Source organism: Gadus macrocephalus, chromosome 4 (genome assembly GCF_031168955.1).
Source record: "Gadus macrocephalus chromosome 4, ASM3116895v1".
Lineage (NCBI taxonomy): Eukaryota > Metazoa > Chordata > Actinopteri > Gadiformes > Gadidae > Gadus > Gadus macrocephalus.
In genome coordinates this window covers 18,501,816-18,522,264 of record NC_082385.1, presented here as the reverse complement: position 1 = coordinate 18,522,264, position 20,449 = coordinate 18,501,816, and the positions used below count along the sequence as shown (strand labels likewise).

Sequence of the window (20,449 nt, the reverse complement as noted above, 5' to 3'; positions counted from 1 at the left end):
CATAAAAATAAACAAGATAGCATAATGAATGCAATTGACTGCACTAACATAACCAGCATAGATAACATACACAAAACAGATAAAACATTCATACCTGGATGAGCCAAAGAAAATCATGTCACCGCATGTAAACCGCATGTAAACCGTCATAGACAGGACCACATTCCCGCCTAGCAAACAAACAAACGGATACTCTGACGCACATATTCAGATTCAGATTCAGCTTTATTGGCCAGGTTTGCGAACAAATGAGGAATTTGATTTCTGTCCCTTTGCTCTCTATCAGTGGCGTAGCCAGAAAAAAAATACTAGGTGTTCCCAAGAAAATACTGGTGTTCCTGTTTTTTTTTCAAATGTAACTCCAAAATAATACATTAACCATGTATTTTAACAGAGAACAAATGCAACTGCTGCAAAACATAAAGGGACGCAGTGCCCAGAGATGAAGAACACATAGAACGTGTGCGCATACTCATGGAGCCATACTATTACGCATACTATTACGCATGGTTAACAAACCCATTTAATCAGTATCTGAACAACACCGCTGCTGGGTTAAGAATGTAACGTATTTGCTGCTATATTTGCGCTGCAACTGAATTCACAGGGCAAGGCGGCGTGGCTCGGCTTTCTGTTTCCTGCACGTTTTATGTCAATGTAAGCTTTGTGTCGGGCCACTGCAGAAGCATGAGCTTTACTTAATTTGTGGTGTATACAGGTCTGACTGAGATGCCCCCAGTCTCTCATTCCTGTGTTTGTGAACCTGTCCGCCTTGTCGTTTCTGCTGAAGTGACGGCATGACTGACAAAACACTGCATCTAATTTAATACTGTACTCCAACCAACTGTATCGGGCATACCACTTGGTAGAAAAATTCCTTTTCTTTCCACTGACCGCTTCGGTGACAGGGAAAGCTTGCAGATTGGGCTGGCATGCAGGCTCGTCTAAAGAAGAGAGATCTGGGATCCCCGAGCTAGCTGTATTGGGTTCATCTACAGCAGCGTTAGCTGCATAATCTTCTCGGATGGTGTGGGTAGCTGTGGGCTCACTTGGTGGTGTCGTGGGCCTGCTTGTTGAGGGGAGAACATCTTCGATTCTAGAACCTGAGTCCTGTTGGCCCTCAAGCCGTGGCTTTTTAAAATAATTTTGAAGAGAACTCTGTTTCATCGTGCCATATTTTTAGGCACACTATGTCGCACTCGCGAAGCTTGCGTTTACAATCGGTTGCCAGGTGACGTAAATTTTTTTTTTGGGTGTTCCAGCTATGAAACTGGGTGTTCCCGGAACCCTTTGGAACACCCGTGGCTCCGCCTAACATTTAACCTATTGTTAATATATAAAAAAGAAAAAAACACAAAACAGAAAACGGTACAAAAAAATATAAACTGTTAAGTATACAGAATAACAATACAATAAATAATTATAATTATAATAATATAATAAAATAGAGGGTGGGGGCTAATTCTGAGCGTTCAACAGAGAGACAACTTGGGGAAAGAAGCTGACTTTGTGTCGGCTGGTTTTGGCAAACAGTGCCCTGTATCGCCTGCCCGAGGGAAGGAGGTTGAACATTTTCTGACCAGGATGTGAGGGATCTAGGGCGATTCTTGTTGCCCTTTTCCTGACCCTGGACTGGTACAGGTCCTCAATGGTGGGAAGGTCAGCTGCAATGATCTTCTCCGCAGCCCGTATTGTCCGTTGCAGTCTGGCCCTGTCCCGTTTGGTGGCTGACCCAAACCAGACAGTGATCGAGGTGCAAATGACAGACTGGATGATGGCTGAGTAGAAGGTGGTCAGCAGCTCTTTAGGCAGATTAAACTTCCTTAGTTGTCGCAGGAAGTATAACCTCTGCTGGGCCTTTTTCTGGACAGAGTAAATGTGGGGACACCATTTTAGGTCCTGTGAAATGGTTGTACCTAGGAACCTAAAGGAATCAACAGTGGACACTGTGTCGTTCTGGATGGTGAGGGGGGGAGTGGGGGGGGACTTCTCCAAAAGTCCACTGTCATCTCCACAGTCTTGTTGTGGTTTAACACCAGGTGGTGCTGACTGCACCATTGGACCAGCTGTTCCACCTCCTGTCTGTAAGCAGACTCATCACCATCCTGGATCAAACCAATGACGGTGGTGTCATCTGCAAACTTCAGGAGTTTTACGGACGGGTTCTTTGAGGTGCAGTCATTGGTGTAGATGGAGAAGAGCAGCGGGGAGAGGACACACCCCTGTGGGGCGCCAGTGCTGATGGACCGGGTTTTGGAAGAGATGCTCCCCAGTCTGACATGCTGCTGCCTGTCAATCAGGAAGCTGATGATCCACTGACAGGTGGTGACAGGCACTTCGAACTGGGTGAGCTTCTGATGTAGGATTTCAGGGACGATGGTGTTGAACGCCGAGCTGAAGTCCACAAACAGGATCCTGGCATACGTCCCTGGGTAGTCGAGGTGGTGCAGTATGTATTGCAGTCCCATGTTGACAGCATCATCCGCCGACCTGTTTGCCCTGTAGGCAAACTGCAGGGGGCCCAGCAGGGGACCTATAATGTCCTTCAGGTGGCTCAACACCAGTCTCTCAAAGGATTTCATGACCACAGACTTCAGGGCGACAGGCCTGTAGTCATTTAGTCCTGTGATGGAGGTTTTTTTGGGGACTAGGATGATGGTGGAGCATTTAAAGCAGGAGGGCACTTCACACAGCTCCAGGGACCAGTTAAAGATCCGCGTGAAGATTTGCGCCAGCTGTTCAGCACAGACTTGCAGACAAGAGGGGGACACACCATCAGGTCCTGGAGCCTTCTTGATCTTCTGCTTCTGAAAGAGCCGGCACACATCCTTCTCGCAGATAGTTAGTGCAGGTGGGGGGAGGGGGATGGGTGATGAGGGAGCGAGCGTGCGAGTGACTACTCCACAGCGCACTATACTGTGCGTTCAAACCAAACGTGAAGGGACGAAACGATTCCATACAAAGCAACGATTCCATTTGCAGCGCGACACTTTTGCCCGGCACAGGCGAGCGCGTTCACGTGGATTTGCAGCACGCCACTTTTGCTCGAGTTGAAATATTTAAACTTTGCCGCGACATTCGCGTGATGACAGCCAATCAGCGTTCAACAGCGTGGCCACTGAGTGACGTGCGTAACGTAACAGCCAATCAGTTTTCAGCAGCCTTGCTGCGGAGCTCTGGACCAACTGAAGGCGAGAGAGGAGTGATTTATTTATTTATTTTTTACAAAAACAACAACAACAGCAAGAAAAAAAAAAAAAAAAAAAAGACAAAAAACAAAACATGAATGAAAGTTCATGAATACATTCATGAGTCACCCCAACTACACTCACACACACACACACATTTTCCCCCCTCTTTCTTTGGAGTAATATGACAGGTACCACCAAAGAACCAATAACAACAATAATAGTGAATAAAATTCAATAAACAAGAGTGAACAAAATGGCTCATCATTGTCAGTGTTGTATCAAGATATATCCTCATCAATTTGATTTTCTTTCAAGAGTGACATGATTTGACTCAGAGAATCTGTGTGGTCACTGCCCAAATCTTGCAAGACAGAAGCTGCTTGTTCCATAGAAACAAGTTCCAGAAAGTCCTTCTGCCAGTTAACTATATCAAAACAATTTGGTTTCTTCACTTTCCAGTTCATAAGGATTAACCGTTTAGCTGAAAGGAAGGCTAGGTCTAATAAATATTGCATTTTTTTTGTGGTTGCTCCCTCTATTTGTTTTCCTAGAAGACCCACTGCTGGTTCTAAAGGAAAGTTGATTTTAAATAATTTACATAGATAATCTCTGATTTTTAACCAAAATGTCTGTGTTTCTGGGCAGTGCCACAGTAAGTGGATAAGAGTTCCATTCATTCCACACCCATGCCAACATTTATCTGGAACACCATTATTCATTTTCTTAAGTTTATGTGGAGTGATATAGGATCCGAACAGAATCTTAATTTGTATGATTTTATACCTGACACATTTTGAAAGATTATTTGAGCGGCTCAAGATAGTTTCCCATTGTTCTGATGTTAAATTTATGCCCAAATCTTTCTCCCATTGTGCTTTTATAACTTTAGAAGAGATGCAAGAAGAAGTACAACATAACAGTTTATAGATTTTAGATACCTTTCCACTGCCTGAGACTGCATCCCTGAACTTAATATCAAAAGAATCATTATCTGCTAACATGATATTTGCAAAGCTTTGCATGATGGACTTAATTTGAAGGTACTGGAATGTATCCGAGTTATTCAAACCAAATTTCTTCTTGAGTTCATTGAAGGAGAGCATTTCTCCGTTGCTTCCCAGGATATGACTTTCTTGCCATGATTCATTACTAATAGGTTTCCCACCGGCCTTTAGTGCTAGGTTGTTCCATATGGGGCATGAAGGTAAAACTAAACCATTCATTTTGAGTTGTTTGTGTATTTCATTGACAATTCTACACGAGAATGAAATTATGGGATTTTTTATGATTTTATTACATTTGGTGTGATACCAGAGTGAGGCTAAGGAGACATTCTTATAATTCACCTCGACAAGTTTCTGCTCCAGCCATCTCCAGCTACCCATAGCTGCCTGCTCCTTCTCATACGCCCAGGATAGGGGATAAATACCATTGTACGCCAAATAATAAGTATGAATGTCTGGTATCCCTAGTCCACCCTTTTTCCTGTGGATAGATAATTTTTTCAGACTTATTCTAGGTTTTTTACCTTTCCATAAAAATAAAGAAAATAGTGTGTTAATTTCTCTGAACCATCTCTGGGGGACTTCTAATGGGATGGCGGTAAACAGAGAAGCTAATCGTGGGAGCACATTCATTTTGAGCACTTCTGCCCTCCCCCATAGTGATAAAGGTACGTTTGTCCATCTGTTCAAATCGTCCCTCACAGTTTTCAATAATTTGGGGCCATTTAACTCAAAAATGTTATCAATCGGGGATGTAATATTAACACCAAGATATCGCATACCATCGGTTTTCCAAACAATAGGTGTTGAACTCAAATGACCTGAGTGTGTGAGACGATTCAGGGCGATGGCCTCGCTCTTTAACCAGTTGATCTTGTAACCACTAAACACACCAAAATCACTGATTAGTTTAAGCAGATGGGGCACAGAAAGAGCAGGTCTAGACAATGTCAATAAAATGTCATCCGCGTAGAGATTAGCTTTAAAGTCATAATTAAAAAGTTTGATACCTGTTATACTCTGATTTTCCCTGATAGCACAGGCAAGAGGCTCAAGTGCTAGAGTGAAGATAACTGGGGAGGCTGGGCAGCCTTGTCTGGTGGATCTAAAAAGGTGAAAAGGGGGTGAGATTAAACCATTGGTTTTGACACATGCGACCGGATTGTGGTAGAGGGCCTTAATCCATTGTATGCATACTGGTCCAAAGCCATACTTAGTCAGAATATGGAACAGATAAGACCACTCTATCCGGTCGAATGCTTTCTCAGCATCAAGAGAAATTGCAACTGCAGGATGTTGAAGAGATGCAGCCTCTGACATTACATGGAACAGTCTTCGCATATTATGGGCAGAATAACGACCAGCAATAAAACCAACTTGGTCCAGATGGATTAATGATGAGATGACTTTCTCCAGACGCATTGCAAGAGTTTTAGCGAAGATTTTATAATCGTTATTTAACAAACTTAGGGGGTGGAAATTGTCAATTTTCGTGTGATCTTTGCCCGGCTTTGGCAATAGCGAGATAACAGCCATATTCATACTTTGGGGCATGGATTGAGTTGCAATAATATCCCTGTACAACAAGGTCAAGAATGGAGATAATACTTCCTGAAAACACTTATAGAAATCAACACTAAACCCATCTTGACCTGGAGCTTTACCAGCAGCAAGAGCTTTAATGGCTGCCTTAACCTCCAGTTCCTGGACATGTTTGTCCAGATATGTCCTATCGTCCTCTTTCAACTGGGGGAGAGGTGCACTTCTAAGAAAGTCATCAATCGTATCAGGATTAAATCTACACTCTGATTCATACAACTTTGAGTAATATTCTTGGAATGCCTGGTTTATTTCTTTCTGCTCACATACTAAAGATCCATTCTGGTCATCTATAGCCGTTATGGATGAGTTACTCTCAATTTGTTTTAATCTTAGTGCGAGCATTCTGCCAGCTTTGTCGCCTGTTTCAAAATGTTTCCTCTTCAGTTTATATAATGCAGTAGAGGTTTCTTCATGTATAATTGACTGTAGCTCTGTTCTCGTGAGTAACACCATTGTTTTTAATTTCTGATCATTAGGATCTCTCATATGCTGCATTTCCAGGTTCTTTAGCTCTAACATCAATTCATTTTTTCTTTGACTTCTTTCTCTGTGTTTTGCAGAGTTATAACTAATACACCAACCTCTACATGTGGCTTTAATAGCCTCCCAAACTGTCTGAACAGATTCAACAGAGTTCATATTCATCTAAAAAAAATAAGATATTCTTACATTAATCATAGCAACGAATTTCTTGTCCCATAGAAGCATGTTATTAAACTTCCATTGTTTTGTTTTATGCACATTAAAGCAAGGTGAAAATGTAACAGAGATGGGAGCATGATCTGAGATTAAGATGGTGTGAATCTCTGAATTTATCACATTTTCTGTTATTGAGTTTGACAGGAGCAGGTAATCTATTCTAGAGTACGAGTTATGTACTTTAGAATAAAACGTATATTCACGAGAGAGTGGGTTTACACATCGCCAAACATCAGTTACCCCCAACAGCCTTTGAAGCTCATCTAAAGCAGTGGAGAGGGCCACATCTGAGAGAGACTTCAGATGTGAAATTATTTTATAACGTTTAACTTTATTAGAGACTCCATTAATATTCCAACTGACAACCCTTATGGCATTAGAGCTTGACATATGAATTTATAATCCCAGTATTTAAGAGCATTTTACATATGATTTCTAAACCCCACTCTGCCACTCCAGGGAAATTACAGGGGATGACGAACATACACACACATACACACTCACACGCACAATAGCCAGTAGGCAAAAAACTAAACAAAAAAAACAAGAGAAAGAACAATGTCCCTCCTCTATCCATGATCCAACGGGAGCAGGCTGCAGGTCACATGAGGCGTCCAACAGTCAAAAATTAGTGTCAAATTGTTCAACCTTTAAACTTAAATTACCCCTTTTCCTTTCCAAGAGGAAGAGGGAGAGACAAAAGTCAGCGTCATGAATATATTGAACTCATAATCATACCTTATATCTTTACCCAAACACAGACGGGAGGTGAACTCTTAGGTCCTTGATAGCTTCATTAGGTGTTGTGTAAATACACTGCTCTTCACCCACGGTCACAATGAGTCTTGCGGGGAACAACGGGCCATAGCGAATCCCCGCTCCACGCAGCTTCTTCTTGATGTCTCCATACTCCGCGCGCCTCTGTTGGATATCAGCTGGAAGATCTTGAAACACACGGAAAGATTTCCCTTTCCATGTGAGCTTTTTCTTCTTTGCCACAGCTCCTAGAATGAGCTGTCGGTCACTCCATCTCAGCATCCTCACAATGTATGGTCTCGGTGGTTCTCCTGGGTTCGGGCGTGGGCGAAGGGATCTGTGGTGTCTGTCTACCTCCGGTGCTGGGTCCGTTTCACCCCGGTCAAGAATATAGCGGAATATTGCAGCAAGCTCTTTACCTGGGTCCGCTGCAGGATTACCGGTCTCCAGCAAGCCTTCTTCCAGGCCCACGATAATCAAGTTGTTCCTTCTGCTGTGCGACTCCAGGTAAGAAACTTTGGCTTTCAAGTTTCTTATCTCTTTTGCGTTATCTTGTTTGGCTTGCTGCTGAGTTGCTTGTTTATCCTCCAAGAAGCCGATGCGTTTTTCGGCATTCCCCAATCTTGCCACCATGGCCCGTGTGTCTTTTTTAATTTCCTCCATTGAATTGCTCAGCTCATCCAGCGTTTGTTGGAATGAGACTCTGATTGATGTAACCTGTGTCAGTAGCTCTTCAGCCCAGGCAGGTGGATCTTCATGGTCTCCCATGCTCTCTTTGATTGAACGCCAGGCAGCCTGACGCTGTTTTTCCGTCTGTCTCGTCTCCCGCGGATGCCCTTGACTTGACATAAAAAGTTCTTCTTTGTTTGGGAGATAGATTCCTAGTTTTGTTCTTAAAACCTTAAGTTTTTAAAGGTGTTCAATAGTTAGTTCTCTGACATGCGGACGCCAGGTGACTCAGTCCGCCATGCTGCCTTGTCACGTGATCTCACCTCCAGTCCTCCACTCAGAGAGCCTGCGGAACACAGTGGAAAGGTGTGCAAGATGTGCAGGCCAGGTGGGGCTGTAAATCAGCAGGTCGTCTACATAGGCCTCGCAGTTGGGTACGCCCTCGAGGACACCGTTGATGAGCCTCTGAAATGTTGCCGGGGCATTGCGGAGTCCGAAGGGCATTACCGTGTACTGAAGCTGAGATTTCCTTAGCACGGGGTGACAAGGGAATCTGCCAGTAGCCCTTAAGTAAATCAATTTTGCTTACAAACACAGCAGAGCCAAGGCGGTCAACACAATCATCAATGCGGGGCAACGGGAAACTATCGGGTTTTGTAACGGCATTTACCTTTCGGAAATCGGTACAAAACCGCACTGAGCCATCGTTCTTGGGCACCAGCAAGCACGGCGAGCTCCATGGGCTACAACTTGCTTCAGCAATGCCGTGATCCTTCATGAACTTCACCTCGCCCTGCAACAAAACCCTTTTTTGAGGATTAGCGCGATAGGGATGCTGTTTAATTGGGTCAGAGGAACCAACATCGATGTCATGTACCGCCGGAGTCGTCTGGCGTGGCACATCGGGAAACAGATCCTTATTTTCGTTAAACAGAAAAATTAAATCGTCACGTTGTGATTCACTCAAACCTACAAAAAATGAATTAAGGTCATTGAGGACCTGAGAATTCTTCATTCTCCCTTCAATAACTTCCACTGACGGAAGGCGACCCTCGTCTTCCAACGTGGAAGTGACCGCGAGCGACGCAACGGCTTCAACGCAGCGCGGAGATTCTAATTCGGGAGCTGCTGAGCTTCCCTCACGACCACGGTACGACTTCAAACGATTTACATGACATAAAGTCGTCTTTCTCCTGCGATCAGGAGTAGAGAGTACGTAGTTGAGATCACCTACACGTCGTTCGATGCGATAAGGACCGCTGTAGCGGGCCTGCAGAGCAGAGCCCATTGAAGGTATTAACACAAGCACCTCATCACCAGGTTGGAAAGTACGAGAGACCGACTTCTCATCGTATCTCCTCTTCATTCGCTGTTGGCAGGCGCCCAGATTTGCTCTGGCCAACTGGCAAGCACGACCGAGCCGGGAGCGCATTTTCGAAACGTAATCAGAGAGACCGTCGTACGTTTTCGTCTCCGACAGCCACGACTCTTTTAGCAGCTTCAGCGGCCCGCGAACAGTGTGTCCGAAAACAAGCTCTGCAGGACTAAACCCCAGACTCTCCTGCACTACCTCACGCACGGCAAAAAGAGCGAGCGGTACCCCCTCATCCCAATCACGCTCGAACTCGAGGCAGAACGTCTTTAACATATTCTTGAGCGTTAGGTGGAATCTCTCGAGTGCGCCTTGGCTTTGGGGGTGATAGGCGCTGGATTTTACGTGTTTGATGGAGAGCTGTCGCATAGCCTCAGCAAACACATGGGACATGAAGTTAGTGCCACGGTCCGTCTGGACGGTCTTCGGGAGACCGAAGAGGGAAAAAAACCACAGCAGGGCCTTGATGATGACAGGAGCCGTGATTCTACGCAGTGGAATTGCCTCGGGAAAACGGGTTACACATGATGGTCAACAACCACTGGTTACCAGATTTTGTTTTAGGCAACTGGCCGACACAGTCCAGAATTACGTGCTCGAAAGGCTCCGACGCAACAGGAATTGGTTGCAACGGCGCAGGTGGAATGACCTGATTAGGTTTACCTGTGATTTGGCACGGATGACATGTTTTACAATATCTAACTACGTCTCGTTTAAGACCTGCCCAGAAGAAATGGCGTAAAATTCGGTCAGTTGTTTTATTTACGCCGAGATGACCCGCAAAGTGATGGTCATGAGCGAGACTCAGAACTTCATCACAGAAGGACGCAGGGATAACGATCTGATACAGAACTCTCCACTCATCTTGCGCTGAGGCCGTAAGAGGCCTCCACTTGCGCATTAAGACTCCATCTCTAAGGAAATAGCCATGAGGCGACTGCTCAATGTCCTCATCGGACATAACTTCAGAAAAGAGCGTCGCAAGAGAGGGGTCATTTTTCTGTTCCTTGCTAAGCAGATCTCGGTCCACAGACAGTTTAGGAACAGCAGCATGGGACGACAGTGACTCAGCAGTCTGAGTGACAACACTATCGTGAATGAGTGAGGGTCGAGCCATAAAGGAATCGCTAAGATCGATAATCGCATTGCGTTGCTCCTGAATAGCAGTCGCTTTAACGTCTCTCGCCATGGCACGCGTAACGACGCTAGATGCGAAAACCTCAGGGAAATTAACGGAAAGGTCATCACATGTTAATGTTTTCGGGGATACATGAGACACGATAGGGCCAGGTAAAACTTTGCCACCACAGACATCGTTACCGAGTAGCATGGCTACATTTGCGATAGGCAGAGAGGGACGTATACCCACGGTAACGGTGCCAGTAACCAAGTCCGATTGGAGGGAAATCTCATGCAGAGGGACATTAACGAAACCCATTTCAAAACCACGCACAAGAACGCTGCAGCCGGTAGACGTCATGTCGCAGAAAGGCAACACATTTTCTAGTATGAAGCTTTGTGAAGCCCCAGTATCACGCAAGATTTTAATCGGTACACGCACACTAGGGTCACCGGGTAGGGACACAAAACCGTCCATTATGAAAGGCGCAAAACAGGGATTTCCACCATCGGGGTCTTCCTGAGAAAGAGGCGGTTTAGCTACACACAATCCGACCTCTGTGTTAAGCAAAGCTGCCCTGTTCTTGTTCCTCAATTTAAAGCACTCCGAAACAACGTGACCCCGCTTTTTACAATAACCGCAGGTCGGGCTGGTAGGTTTAAATACCGACGCACGAGGTGAAAAGTGGGAAGAATCAGGCACGGCTTGTTTCGTAGTCCTAAACACAGTTGGATGGCTGGAAATGTTTGGTGGAGGTTTAGAAGCAGAGGGGAGACGCTTGTGTGTAAGCACATACTCGTCAGCGAGCACCGCTGCACCAGCCGGCGTAACCTCCATATGCTCACTAATATGAGTTGCGACTGATGTTGGCAGACAATTCTTAAAGTCCTCCAGAATAATAAGATCCCGAAGGGCTTGGAAGGTTGTCACTCCCTGCGAGTTTAACCAGCGATCGCAGAGCATTTCCTTCTCTCGAACGAACTCTACGTACGAGAGGGCCTCCGGTTTTTGATAGCCGCGGAACTTCTGCCGATACGCCTCTGGCACCAGGGAATACATATACGCAGAACAGCCTGCTTGACCTTCTCATAGTCCGCTGCATCTTCAAGAGGCAGCGCAGAGTAAGCCTCCTGCGCCTTCCCTTTAAAAACGCACTGGAGCGTCATGGTCCAAACCTCCCTAGGCCATTTCAGGGTCGTAGCTACCCGCTCGAAATGCGCAAAGAATTTGTCAACCTCATCCTCACGAAAAGGTGGAACGACACGGATATTACGGGTAACGTCGAATTGTCCCGACTTAGAGTGGATATCAGCCTCACGAGCCTGGAGATCCATTTCTTTAAGCCGTAAAGCTTGATTAAATTCGAGTTCCTTCAGACGAAACTCGTGCTCTCTATCCCTAATATTTTTCTCTCGCTCCCACTCAAGTTCCATTTCTCTCAACTGCAGACGTTTTAACTCCACTGAAACTTCACTAGGGGAAAGGGGCTGAACTTTACCTCGTGTAGGTGACGTAGGTTCGTCCACAGGCACTTTCCCAAACACTCCACGGTCCCGCAGGTGATTGATGAGCCCCTCATGGAGCTCGGCCTTGGAAGGGCTACCACTGACTTGAAGCTTGTAGTGGCCAGCAACCGTAACAAGGTCATCACGCGTAATTGAAAATAGAGCCTCCTCCCTTCAGAGAGAGGAGTGATTGAGGAAGTCCTAGGTAAATGGAGTTGCAGTAATCCAGCCGTGATGTGATGAAGGCGTGTATTACTATTTCCAGATTGTGAAGTGATAAATGGGGTTTCATCTTGGCAATGACTCTGAGCTGTTAAAAACTGCTCTTGACTACAGCAGCAATTTGCTTGTCAAAGCAGACATTAGAATCAAAGATGACACCCAGGTTTCTGGAGTGAAATTTGACGTAGGGGGAGAGAATACCTAAGTCGGCCGTGCGAGGGGTTTTGGATTTGGAAGGGCCAAAAATAATGACTTCCGTTTTGTCATTATTAATTTGGAGGAAGTTACTACCCAACCAAACTTTTACCTCCTCAAGGCAGTCAAGGAGGGTCTGGAGCGAGTCTGCAGATTTGAGAGGGAGATATAATTGCGAGTCATCAGCATAAAAGTGAAATGCAATGTTATGCTTCCTGATTATATTCCCTAGAGGGAGCATGTATAGGCAGAAGAGGACAGGGCCTAAAATGGACCCCTGGGGAACCCCACAGGGGCAGAGGGTGAGGAGAACTGTCCGATAGACACTGTGAAAGATCTATTGGTGAGATAGGAGGAAAACCATTGAAGAGCTGTGCTACTAATACCAACCCACTGCTCTAGGCGCGACCAGAGGGTGTTGTGGTCGACAGTGTCGAAGGCGGCACTGAGGTCTAGTAAGATCAAAATGGCATTTTCTCCAGAGTCTAGAGTGAGGAGCAGGTCATTTGTTACTTTCAACAAGGCTGTCTCAGTGCTGTGACGTGATCTAAAACCTGATTGGAAGGGTTCTAAAATCTCGGCATGGTTTAAAAAGGGCAATAGTTGTGATAAAACCACCTTTTCCAGGATTTTTGAAATAAAAGGTAATTTAGAGATTGGATGGTAGTTTCTTGGACATTTTGCATCCAGGTTATGTTTTTTAAGCAGTGGCTGGACAACCGCCTGCTTAAAACTTGCAGGAACAAAACCCCTGGTCAGGCAAGAGTTGAGGATGACCTGAATACTTGGGCCGATGGAGTCAAAGACGTCTTTTAGTATTTTGGAGGGGACATCATCGTTAGGAGAAGTTGAGGGCTTCATGACCCTAACAATGTCCCTCAGTTCCTCTAGTGACACTGGTAGGAAATGGTCAAAAAGAGCTGAAGGCCTAACGCCTAAGTGATGCAGGGAAGTGACTGGTGATGAGGGGGTGAAAGACTGCCTAATGTGATTGATTTTGTCAATAAAACATTTCATAAATGTCGTGCAGATGTCAGTGGATGGCTCGACTTGTGAGGGGGCTTGTGGATTGATGATTGAGTTTAAAGTGCTAAAAAGGATTTTGGGACGATGGACGTGTTCACTGATAATATTGGAAAAGTGTATAACTCTAGCTGCTTTAGCTGCTGTTTGGAATGTTGCTAGAGAGTTCTTGAAAATTTGGAAAGAAACAGTGAGGTGATCTTTCTTCCACTTTTGCTCAGCTGTCCGACAGGCAGCCATGGTTGTGATATGAGTTTGGGGCGTTTGAGCTTAAAGGGGGCAATGGAATCTAAGATTGCTGAGCATGAGGAGTTGAAAATACTCAGTAGTTCATCTGCACAAGGGGGGGGATCAGTAGTAGTTAAAATGGAAGTAGCAACATAACTAGCTAGAAAGCTATCTGCAAACTGTTCGGCAGTGAGAGGGCCTATGTAGCGTGCATAGCGATCAGGGGATTTGGCTGTGCATTGAGGATCAGAAATGTTAACATTGAATACAATAGGTTTGTGATCGGATAAGAAAGCATCCTCAACATTAACATTATCAATGGACAGGCCATGGGATAAAATTAAGTCTAGGGTGTGCCCAAGTACAGAGTGGACTGATTAATATGTTGCATAAAGCCAAGAGAATCCAACAGATGACAGAATACCTTAACCATAGGTTTATCTGGGCAGCAGACGTGGATATTAAAATCACCCAAAACCAATCATGCAAAGTTATATAATGCGACAGAAAGTCAGAAAATTCTGAAATTAAGTCCTTGTTTGGTTTCGGGGGCCTGTAGACCAGAGCGCACACTAACGGAGTTGAAGTAGATTCCACCATTACGCATTGAATTTCAAAGGTGGAATAAGACCCCACAGAAAGTAGCCGTAATTTGAATGTATCCCTGAAAACCAAAGCAACACCACCACCCCTCCCAGAAGACCTAGGCGTGCTAAGGAAGGAGCAGTTAGTTGGACAAAGTTCTCCAAAGACGGATGTTTCACCCGCACCTAACCAAGTCTCCATTAAGAACAGTAAATCCAGGCATCGTTGAGTGAAAAAGTCATTTAAAAGGAACGTCTTATTCAACACCGACCTGGTGTTGAGTAGTGCCACTTTTGCCGCCAGTGAGATAGAAGATTGTGTACAGCGTACGAACTCCAGATGGCGAAGGTTATCCCCATTAGCTCCACCGCCAGGGCCAGTCGGTGTTCGGGGATCAATGCCCCCACTTCTACGTTGTCTGGTCGACGATCGGGTGAGCGGAGCCGACAGCACAGTTGGGATGGTGCTATCGGATACGGCCTAGGTGGATTATACGCCGACCGCCTCGGTGTAGGAACCAGGGCCGACGTGCGATGCCGAGGCTGGTGCAAAGTTTGTAAACTTCAGTTGGCAGCCGACGGGACGAGGAGTTTAACTGAAGTAAGTCAGTTGCAGAGTAGGTTAAATCCACTGTGGCCTGCGGTGCCATGATAGATCCGCAGGTATGTATCCACAAGGACAGCAAGGCGTTGATGAGGAAGACGAGAGGAATATGCGGCAGGCGCATTTTACCTCCCCATGGATCACCGGTATAGCCAGCAGAACTCACCGCCAAGTTGGATCAAAACCTTGATAGGCCAACTGCCTAACAGATGAGCAGATCTCAGTCTGCACTCTGTCAATGGCAGGGACAGCTCGAGTTAGGCCGGTGAGAACGCCGGCGCACCAACAGCGACAGATCCGTGGCAGGCAGGTAAGTCAAATTATATCAGGTAGAACGATAGAATAATCCAAATAGGCTCGAGCTGTGACTACGTAGCACTTATCGAAATCAGACCGGAGGAAGGGGGGGAAAGGGGAAAGGGCAGTCGAAAACAACACAGACTCGGCGAGCGGCGGCAGCCATTCGCGCCAGCGTGCACTCTACCGGAGTGACAGTGACATTCACCCTGGTTACACGAGCATAACTAGCATAACTATAACTATGTGGTGAATATTCGATTCCTGACCACTTCTACAGTCTATAGCAGGGTTCGAGTTAGGGGGGAGCAAGTTGAGCTCCCATAGAGAGAGGTCTGGCTCCCATGAAAGCAGCAAACTTGGGTAGAAGCGTTGCTCTCTACAACAGAGACAATAACGCAGCGATATCAACATGAGTTCTAACTTGAGAGAAGGTGAAACCCGCGAGCTGCTGACCATCATGGGAGAGAAGGTGATGCAGTCGCATTTAACAAAGACGTTGGACGATGGTGCGATCTACGAGAAGGACGAAGAGAGGAACGTTCCTTCATGCCAAGACGCGACCGAAACGGCTTGGCAGTGTAAAAAGGCCGAAGGAGCGATCGCGGATAGGTCCGTCCAGAGCTATAGAGAGAGAGTTGCGACACGCTATGATCTCGCCGACAGGGTGGTCACTTAGTTGTCACGTGATTCATGTAAGCCTCAATAGTTCCAAACACCCCGCGCTGTCAATGTTATTCTATGGGAGGATAGCAGAGATTTCAATATTGAATGGTAAATATGAATGAAAAAAACACATACGTATTTGTCTGACTGTTATGGCATTATTGCATATTTGTAAATGTCAGTTTTACATTTAGAGTGGTAGGGGGACAAATGAAAGCTATCTATGAGTATTACTTAGATACGTTTTTAAGTTTGAGGGAAAGCTTCACGTTCGTGTTAGCATACAGGCTTAACCTTAACTTTTACCTTACATCTGTATTGAAATCAAGTATACAAGATGTTTTACCATGATCATTTTAAGATATGAGTCACACAAAGTATCAAATATATTAAAGAATAACAACTCATTACGCTTGGATGAATGAAATAGTATTTTTTTTTATTAAACAATTAGTGTGACAAGAACAAGTGGGTGCGATTGTGTGAACAGATTAAACAATGGACACAGCAGGGAACACTAAATACTTAGGGCAAACCATTAACATATAACGTTGCAAATATACTATACTTTATGCCATTACAATACTTATAATAGCCCTGAGCAAATTCAAAATTGGTTTAGATCAATGGTCATACAATGGTTGGCTGTGCAGCGTTTGGATGCTCCAATCGGTCCGAGTAGGGTTACCACATGTATGGCTTCCCCAAGGACCAAGAGCGCAGGAAGAAATGGATGGCAATGGTCAGCCGTCAAAACTTACAAGGGTCAGCAACAGTCAAAAACTATGTAATGCAAGCAATGTTCACATCACTTGATAGCATTTCAAAGGGCATAATAATTCTAAGTGTAGAGAATTATGTCTTTTCAATGATATTTGAAGTGCAATGGAAAATGATCTTACAAGCCTACCTACAGGTACACTTTGAAGATGACCAATTCACTGCCACAAAAAGAAGGGATGTTGAAGTTGAGGCCCGATGCAGTCCCAACAGTTTTCATTCATCGCCCTAAGCCGAAGAGGAAACCCCCTTCTGTGAGGGTGCCTCCAGAACCAAGTGCAACGGACCACACATGGCACCAAATTAAACTTCGGTATGATCCATGCAGCTAACAATATTCCCCATTTCATGCAATTCAATGATAGACTACACTCCTAATGAGATTACATAATTCATATTTTTACATTCAGTTTAAAAAACAACCAGAGGTCAGGGATTCGCACACAATGTAGATAATCGACACATTTCTACCCAATTAACAATTGCCGGTATATCCATTTATAATTCTATTGGTTTCTGATTGTGCCAGATGATTTAATTCACATTACAGAAATGTTTCGCTTTAATACATTTCTTACATTGCCTAAAGGTACGAACACACCAAACGCGTACCGCGCGTATAGACGCGTATAAAATCGGCAATTTTTCCATAGGGAACCATTGGTTTACGCGCGTATGAGCTGCGTAGATGCGTTACATGCGCTAAAGCAACATTTTACCCGCGTTAGCGGCGTATGAGCTGCGTATATATACGCGCGGACGCACCTACGCGCGTACGCGAAGAGTTCAAAAATTTAACTTTTTACGCTCATACGCATGACGATTAGCCGCGTTGCCCAATCAGCGTTGAGCTTGACCCGACGTCACTGGCAGAGAGTAGTGACGCTTGCACAGAAGCATACGGCCGACATCTTTCTTTATTCTGGGTGGAAATAGTAACATAGTTACGCCATTAAATGCGTTTATGTAAAAAAAAAATGCGAGAAATGTGCATTTTACTTTCATAATGTTCGCTCGGTGAATGTGAAGGATGTTTGGTTTGATAGTTATGACGAAGAGGGAACGCTCCGTTCACTTGCATGGACAGAGTCTCTGGTTGCTAAGCAACCTCAACGTCTTGGCGGACTATATCTCTGCTGATCAACACTACGAATGCTGGAAACACACCAGACACACCATGTGAAGTTATTTAACCTGATTATTGTTACTTATATCTGAGATTATTTAATCTAACCCGATCCAAGCGCTATCATGCACCCAAACACGGCGGCGTTTGGGTGTCCTCCCTCGGACTCCTAAATCCAGCGCAGCCACAGGCGCGTAGCTGCGTACGTAGGACCATTTTTGACACAAAATGGTCAAGCAACATTTTAGCTGCGTTACGCGCGTAAATCTTACGCGGGTTACGCGTTTGGTGTGTTCGTACCATTACATTGGAGATGACAGCAGTTGCAAATGCAAAATACATAACAGCAACATTACCTTGTAATTGTTACAGAGATTGAGGGAGAAATTGAGGTGGATTTCAAGAGCGATGAAAAGGACATGACAGGAGACAGAGAGCAATCAAGAGGCCACTTTGCCAGGGGCAGGTGATTCAGGGGCAGGTGATCCAGGGCCAGCTGCTCCAGGGACCAGACTGCCAGGGACTGATGGGGCGACTGTGGAGGACCATAAGGCAAATAGAAAAGGAAAAATGAATGAGAAGGAGAGCAGAGAGGGCTCTTGTAAAACAAAAAAGAATCAATTTGGCACAAAGAAAGAGAAACAATTCAGTCAACAAGAAGTTAAAACGAAAAAGCCATACAGGTTAAATTCACCGCCCATCATAAGCGGCGGCATCTGTAGGGCTTCATGTGCTGAAAATCACCCTTTCCAGGATATAATTAAACAAACACGTTGTTATTTCTACTAGCTATCGCATCATCAAACCCGTCCTTAAATCAACCTAAATGATCCTAGTAATCCAACATAAATAACTAACTTTATAAAAGTTAGATTCACTACTGAACTACGTAATTGTTGGTGTAGATACCTTCACACGGCGAAGTCGAGCCAACAAACCAGCAGGCAATCGGTCGTCTACCAAGATAAAAAATATATATAATTACGCTGTGCATATACAAATAAATATCAGTATATGCATCATAAAGGTCCTGATACAATACAGACAGTTGACGATTCAAAAGAGGTAGCTATTTAATCAATTTACCCTTGGAGATACCTTCACAGGTGGTGAAGTCGAGCTAACAATCTAGCAGGCAATCGGTCGTCTACCAAGATAAATATATATATAATTACGCCGTGCATACTCAAATAAATATCAGTATATGCATCATAAAAGGACCTTTAATACAATACAGTTGCCAATTCAAAAGAGGTTGTTATTTAATCAATTTACCCCTGGAGATACCTTCACAGATGGCGAAGTTGAGCGAACAAACTAGCAGGCAATCGGTCGTCTACCAAGATAAATATATATATAATTACGCTGTGCTGCGCATTTACAAATAAATATCAGTATGCATCATAAAGGTCCTGATACAACACAGACAGTTGACGATTCAAAAGAGGTAGCTATTTAATCAATTTACCTCAGAAGTTACTCGACGGCCAGCAATGGAAATGAATGATTTCCTACGCCGTAAAATGGTTGTTTGGAACTATTCGAGGCTCCATACCCCGGAAGTAGGCGCTACAACGGAGTCCAATGGAAGTGTCGCCACTCTGTTATTGTCAGGGTGTGTGTGTTTCCCTGTGTTTCCCTCCTGTGTTGATTACTGTTCCCTCCCCTAATGTGTCAGCTGTTCCTCGTTGTGTTTGTTATTTAAGCCCTTGTCTTTCCTTTGTTCCTTGTGCTGTCATTGTGGTTGTCTGTGGTTGCTTGTGGTTTGCTGTGGTTAGTTATAGTTTGTTCGTCCTGCGTGCTCTCTGTGGCTACCTGTGTTCCCTTACTCCCTGCTCCTTGCTCCTTGCCTTAGCCTTTTGGCAGAAATAAAGTGCCGTTTCCAATACCGTCTGCGTTTGGGTCCTACCTGCACCTCCTGCACCCTCAACCCCCTAACAGAATGACAGCACCCAGTTTGGACCCAGCGGACGCTCTGTTTTTCCGTGAGTTGGAGGATTTGTTGGTGAAGATAATCCTAGCTATGGATGGCTGGGAGAACATTCCCAGCAGGAAGGAGCAGGAGGCTGTGTTGGGGCGTATGTGCAGGGCTGTTGCGTCAAGGCCAGAGTTGGAGGACGCCTTACCCGAGTGGGCAGTCGAGCTGCTCAACCCCACAACCTTTTGGCCGGAGAGCTACATGCCACTGCCACCGGACTTTGGTGACCGGCCTAAGCCTCCACGCTCCTGCTCTCAGCCTCTGATCCCCAGCTACCGGCCTCTGCCCCCGGCCCCCAGCTACCGGCCTCTGTCCCCGGTTCCCAGCTACAGGCCTCTGCCCCCGGCCCCCAGCTACCGGCCTCTGCCCCCGGCCCCCAGCTACCGGCCTCTGCCCCCGGCCCCCAGCTACCGGCCTCTGCCCCCGGCCCCCAGCTACCGGCCTCTGCCCCCGGCCCCCAGCTACCGGCCTCTGCCCCCGGCCCCCAGCTATCGGCCTCTGTCCCCGGTTCCCAGCTATCGGCCTCTGCCCCCGGTCCCTAGCTACCAGCCTCTGCCCCCGGTCCCTAGCTACCAGCCTCTGCCCCCGGTCCCTAGCTACCAGCCTCTGCCCCCGGTCCCTAGCTACCAGCCTCTGCCCCCGGTCCCTAGCTACCAGCCTCTGCCCCCGGTCCCTAGCTACCAGCCTCTGCCCCCGGTCCCTAGCTACCAGCCTCTGCCCCCGGTCCCTAGCTACCAGCCTCTGCCCCTGGTCCCTAGCTACCAGCCTCTGCTCCTGCCGGAGGTGGCCCGCCCTCCAGACCGTCCAGGGGAGGCACGCCCTCCGCTC

The 20,449-nt window shown here is 45.9% G+C and overlaps 2 long non-coding RNA genes across 2 annotated transcripts in view; both read left to right on the top strand.

Moving 5' to 3' along the window:
* Positions 1–20,449, top strand: part of LOC132455137 (uncharacterized) — a 278,945-nt gene that overhangs the window by 246,205 nt on the left and 12,291 nt on the right. The gene's annotated exons all lie outside the window — the stretch shown is intronic.
* On the top strand, positions 16,517–18,163 carry LOC132455525 (uncharacterized). Its single transcript, XR_009525264.1, has 3 exons — positions 16,517–16,830; positions 18,016–18,109; positions 18,140–18,163. It is a non-coding gene; the product is annotated as an uncharacterized LOC132455525 (long non-coding RNA).